This window comes from Galeopterus variegatus, unplaced genomic scaffold (genome assembly GCF_000696425.1).
Source record: "Galeopterus variegatus unplaced genomic scaffold, G_variegatus-3.0.2 Scaffold126, whole genome shotgun sequence".
In the NCBI taxonomy this organism is placed as follows: Eukaryota; Metazoa; Chordata; class Mammalia; order Dermoptera; family Cynocephalidae; genus Galeopterus; species Galeopterus variegatus.
In genome coordinates this window covers 269,712-276,039 of record NW_007726237.1, presented here as the reverse complement: position 1 = coordinate 276,039, position 6,328 = coordinate 269,712, and the positions used below count along the sequence as shown (strand labels likewise).

Genomic DNA, 6,328 nt, shown 5'->3' with positions numbered 1-6,328 from the left:
ACTTTTGAGAAATCACCTCTCCCCGATTGCGTGTGGTATTGACATTATTGTAGTCAGGGTACTTCGCATGTCCTCTTGTGACTCCAGTCAGGACAGGCTGACTCTCCATCCCTGAAATTTGTATTTTGAGAGGAATAGTATAAGGACAGAAAATATATAGAGCTGATTATTCTCAGCTGTAGAGATCTAAATGGACTCCCCATTGTCTTATTACCTCTACCTAGACTTTATCTTTTTATTTATTTATTTATTTTTAATTTAAAAAAACACTCTTTTTGTTTTATGGTCAGTTTTCGTAGGAGTTTTTTACAAAACTGGGTCTGGGGACTCTGGAATGTGAGGGGAGTGGGGGTCCTTTGTCAGATGCCAGCACTAGGGCCAGCTCAGCATGGTGGGCTATCTTCATCCCCAGGAGGGCTACAGGGCCTTCCCAGAAGGTCACTCAAAGGGAAGAAGTCCCTGCTCCTTGGCTATGGCAAAAAGCTTCTCCACCTTGATCTTGCCACAGTCTGCAGTGATCACATCCTTCAGGCCTTGTCTGGATGTCTGTCTTGGTGCTCTCCACCTCCCCTACCACCTCCATGCCCTCTGGAACTTTGCCAAACACTGCTTGCTTGCCATCCAGCCAGGAGGTCTTGACTGCAGTGATGAACAACTGGGATCTGGTGGTGGTTTTGCCTGCATTGGCCATGCTCACCCCATTCAGTCCATAGCGCTTCAGCTTGAAGTTCTCATCGGGGACACATTTGCTGTAGAGGCTCTTTCCTCCATGCCATCTCCCCTAGTGAAGTCTCCACCCCTGATCATGAAGTCCTTGATTACACAACGCACTTTGTTGTTTTTGTAGCCAAATCTTTTCTTTCCTGTAGCTAAGGCCATAAAATCATACACTGTTTTTGGAATAGTCTTTCCAAAGGGACCAACAGGCCTACATCTTCATCTACAACTTGTAGATCAAAATACACCTTGACAGTGACGTAGGATACTTTCTTCTCATCAGCCATGGAAGGTCCTGGCAGCAGCAGGAAGAAGAAGGCGCCCACAAATTGGGCTGCTGCAAAGAGCAGCTTCATGTTCTGCTCCCAGAGGCGCAGCATCTGCCCAGGGCCAGAAGAAGGTAGACTTTGTCTTTTCTAAGAAACATTTGATAGGTTCACTATTTTATATCATCTGGCAGCTTCATATCTTTCTTTGACCTTATCTATCATCTTTTTTTTTTTTTTTTTTTGTCAAATAAAATACAAGCCCATATTTAGTAAGGAGAGACTTTATTCAACAGGATTATTAGGAAGGGAGAAAGAGGGTGGGGAGGGGCTATGCAATAAAGGGAGGGGTTCTATCTCGATATGGAGGAAACTCTGAACATGAGATCTGCAAGCTTCTTATCAAAGGTCAGGCAGAAAGAGTTGGCTTTTGTTTGTTCTTTGTGGTTTCATTTGTTTGTTTACAAGGAATGGTAAACAAGGTTTAGACCTGGATGTGATAAAGTGGGGTGAAAGAGAGCTTGATGGATAATAAATCAGAGAATCTTTTTCCCTGAAGACAGGACTATTAAGGAGTGGTTGTTCACTGCCTAAGGCTGAGGATGGATTGACGTTCAGTGGCCTGAGGGAGGGAAATAAACTTAATCAAAGTTTGTTTAACAAGTATTTTGCTCACATTGATTACTGGGAACAAGCAGTTCAGCAAATCACTTATGAGGCAGAAAAAAATAAATAAAAGGAAATTTGGAGGGTTTGCTTCCAGCCTTGTCACAGGTAAACAAGGGGGTCTATGAATCATATTTAAGTATATGGTAAAGATTCTTTGCCGTAAGCTGTTTCCCAAAACACAAACAGGTTAGAAAATTTTTTAACTTTACAATTTTCAGGATCCTAGGGTTTAAGTACAGTTCAACATTGTCAGTTTCAATTGCCTACAACAAAGGAATATGAAATAATGTACCACCTCAATTTCCAAATGATTTGATCTGGAGTTGCCTTTAACATGCTGTGTCATCTGAGAAAAATAAAGCAAAAAGGAAAGGAGGGAGAGAGGGAAGGAGGAAGGAGAGAGACAGGAAGAAAGGAAGGCAGAAAGGCAAGCATGCTAACCCTACCCACACGATGAAACCTGGAGCAAATGACAAGTCCACCCTGGGCTTATACAAGATCAGGGCCTACCGCAAAGGCAAAGAAGGTCCTGTATGAATGTTCAGCATGCTTTATCCTGCCTGCGGAATCTTTAGGGATATTTAACCATCTCTCTACTGCATCACAGAGAAAGCCACCAGAAGTCTGCCTTGCACATTCATTCTGATACAAGAACTGCATACACATGAGGTACTGAATTGTCCCAAATGCCTCATCCTCCAGAATAAGAAAAGAAAGGACATGAAGTATGAGATACATTGGTGATAAAAAGAGCTTTTCTCTTGACTTCATTTTCTAGTCTCTGCTGCCAAGCTTGGCACAGGGTTGTTGTAAATTTCTCAGTATCATTCCAAATACAAGTGCATGCTAGATAATACCCCAAAAATACTTGATGGGCACACTGCATAACGATCCATAATCACTCTAGGAATAAAATAAAAGCCACTTAACACATTCCCTTCCTTTAAATAGAATATATCACAGTACAACATCTTCACTGAAAAAGACAAGAATAGCAAATAAATCTTATCCCACCACGTTGACCAGCACTGTGGATGTCCTTATTATGGCAATTGGTCAGTAAAGAGAAGACGTGGTAAGAGTACTCGAAGAACCAACATAAGGTCAATATTTTTAAAAGAAAGGAAAATAATCATACTTGACTTAACATACCTATAAATTCCTCATTAAGATCTCAAAACACATTATAAATTACCATTTTTCTTCTAAGATATGACTCAATTGTTTCTGGCTTGTAATTGATCATCACCTCTTAATGCCTATTTTATAGAGTCCCCTCATGAAAAGCAATCTGCTTCTCTTAATAGAACCTCCTTTATAGAGCACATCATTTCCATTTACCTGATCTTGGATGGTGTGTTAAATCCAACTAAATGAATTTTAACAAGCCCCTTCTTCAATTGTGATGAGGCAATTAGCACCCAGTGATGTCACCCAAATTCCCATAATGGTGAAGTGAATGTCTTCCAGCTTTCCTCATAGGTTTTAAAATTCTGACAACTTGGCATTGTTACTGATCTATTTGCAAATGGAATTTAATTTGTCTCAAAAAAAGAAAAGTCCTATTTCTCCTAAGTTGTCTGAGTTATATATATATAAAAAGAAAATATCCTGAAACTAGAGAAATTTCTATAAAATATTTTAGCTTTTATGATGTTCCTGCCTCAAAGGAATTCTCTGTTAAGGATGGGGCTGAGTTTTAGAAAATATGGTATCTGGTTGACAGAAATGTCTACCCTTTTTCTCATATTCTACCCTGATTTGTCTGCCTAAGTGTAGAATCTTTTCATTGGTTTCTTTTTGGTTTCCTGGTTCCTTAATCCTGATCTAATTGCATTATGCTAATCCTCATCTTGCTGAATTGTTGCCTGTTTGACCACATGCCGAAATAATCAAAATCCCTCTGTGTTTCCGAGTCATGGTCTTTTTTATCTCCCTCTTTGCTGAATCCCTCTTAAATCATTTCGGGACACAGATCTTTCCAGTGACTGGAAATATCCCTTCCCATCCCAGCCTCTCCTACATCAAATACCATGAGAATGGCAAACGACAGTAAGCTCTTTGAAATATCAAATGACAGTGAGCTCTTTGAAAATCTGATGCCTTTGATTATTTAAAAGAGACCTGTTCACAAAGCTCTCTTTATTTTGATGAGAATACAAAGTTGGTTTCAATTAGGAAATGGATTTCAAGTTATTTCAATTTCATGTCTAGGGAAAATGGCCTATGTCATAAAAGCAGATTTCTGTGTTTGTGTGTATTTTCATTGGAAGCTATCCTTTTTTATCATAGATACATGCAACATAACATGACTTTCTATTTTTTAGAAGAAGAAAAACAAAAGCTATACTTTCTTTTCTTTGGAAAACAATAATAAAAATACTTTTAAATGCTCTGGCTCTTAGAAGAGAAGTAGAGAAAATATATCACACATTTAAAGATTTCTGGATATTGAACAGATATTATCAAGTAGAGACTGCAAGATGGAAGGGAGGGTACAAGGACATTAACATGACTCTGTCCTACCTTCAATGGCAATAATAGTCTGATAGGAGAAAAAGATCAAAATTTAGAAACAGCATAAAGGTCCTCTTGAAAACCTTAGAATTTTTATTGGATGAAGTAATGAAAGGCAAGGGCAGCTAGTTGTGAACAGTTTCCCAAGAAATGTTGGTCTGTGTGTTTACTTGACCTCCAAGCCTTAAAATATCTTCTCTCCATACTACCTGAATTTGTTCACTTATCCTCAAATTATCTGAAATTATATTAATTAGATATATTCTGGATTAAACAAAATGGTTTTTGAAAAATAGAAGTGGCTTGCGAGTGTTATATTAGCAGCTCTGAAGTTAGTGGAAATTATTCAGTCTGCATTTCTTTTACATATAGGCAACACTGGAAATACCAGGGAGACGGGACAGAAAAGAAGGACGTACTCTTGGCACATGAAGTACCTTCTGGTGGAAGGTAAGCAAGGGAGGGACATTACAGTGGGAGGTTTAGAGATCTACAGAAGCCTGGGATTGCACATAAGTGACAGAGGTTTAGAGACAAAAAGCCTCCCAGGACAAATGTTCTTATTCAAAGTTTGGGTAGGGTCAGCCATCTGCTCTGGAATGGGGAGGAAATTATGCTCCCCTTCATTTTTTATGAAGACCTTTTCCTTCCTATTCTTTCTCTTTACTCTTTTTCCACCTTCTTTCTTCTTCTCTTTCACCTCACCCTCTCCTCTCTTCCTCTTTCTCTTCTCTTAGTCTCTAGATTCTTTGATTCAAAGATGCAACAACCAAGCCAGTACTATGTGTATTCAGTTGTGTTACAAGTTAAATCAATTTTGGGTCCTGGCCTGACAAAGAACTATCATTCTGAGGAGAATGAACTAAGAATTTGCAGTAACTGAGTACATCACATTTTGTTACATTGCAATGTGTAAATAGGGTCCAAAAATCCTTCATCATTCTAGAGCACAGATTGTACATCTTGTACTTATACTGATCCACACTGAATGATTTCCCAAGCACAGCCAACTCTGGATGATGTGGGCCTGGTTCATGCTTCAGCTACATGACAAACATGTTGGGAAATGATAGAAATACAGAAGATAAAACACTTTTTCTTCCCTAAATTACCACAGCTTTGACTGTGCTTTCTGTTCACTATAACCCTTCAGAAGTATCACTGTATCATAAATATTTCCTTGTTTGCTTATTATAGAATTTTGTTGGAATCTGTCTGCTGTAGCTTGAATTATGTCCTCCGAAGTCTGTGTATTAGAAACTTAATACTGTGACAGTGTTAAGAGGAAGGGAAACCCTATTATGGTAATTGAAAGGTGGGGCCCTGAAGAGGTGATTAGATTGTGAGGACTATGCAATAGTGAATGGATTATTTCATTTGATAGTTTAATGGGGTCATGGATATGGTTTTGAGGGCTTTAAAAGGAGAGCACATGAGAAGCTCTCTCTCTCTTCTCTGCCATATTTACTATGTGATACCCTGAGTTGCTGTAGTCACCACAAGGACAAGGCCCTCACCAGATGTGTTCCCTGGACTTTGGACTTCCCAGCCTCTGAAACTGTAAGCAATAAATATTGTTTCTTTATAAATTACCCAGTTTCAGGTATTTTGTTACAAGCAACAGAAACAGACTAATACAGTATCCAAAATAGTTTCTATTTTTGATCACTTCATTAAAACCAAAGAAGAGGATGTTCAGGGTTTAAATGTTCTGTCCTGAGACTTCTGCATGAACATTAAGGCTAGAGGTGATAGAAATAGGCCTTTGTCTCACAGAGAAGCTAAATTCAGTGGAATAATTTTTCTTTTCTGAACATAACATTTCCACATGTTACTTCATGGATTTGTGGCCATTCTTGAGTTTATCATATGATGTTGGTTAAATTATAATTGAAGACTATTCTCTAGTTTACCAAGGCTCAGATACCTATTTCATTTAAGCCACACTACTAGATAGCAAGATATGAAAGAGCAAAAACTCCAGAGCTACAGAAACGTTTTACACAGCAATGGTTTGATAGATGATTATGGGTGTAGGTCCCTCCAGCAGAGCCACCATTGTCACTACAGATGCGCCCACTAGGCTGTACCTTGACATCAATAGCTTGTTTCTTCTCATTCTCATTCAGTCTTTCCCACAGCTGTTGTCTTTTTATCTG

At 38.8% G+C, this 6,328-nt stretch overlaps 1 pseudogene; it reads right to left on the bottom strand.

The window, feature by feature from the left end:
• Positions 1-438: 438 nt before the first annotated feature.
• LOC103603872 lies at positions 439-1,097 on the bottom strand (annotated as a pseudogene).
• Between the last annotated feature and the right edge of the window lie 5,231 nt (positions 1,098-6,328).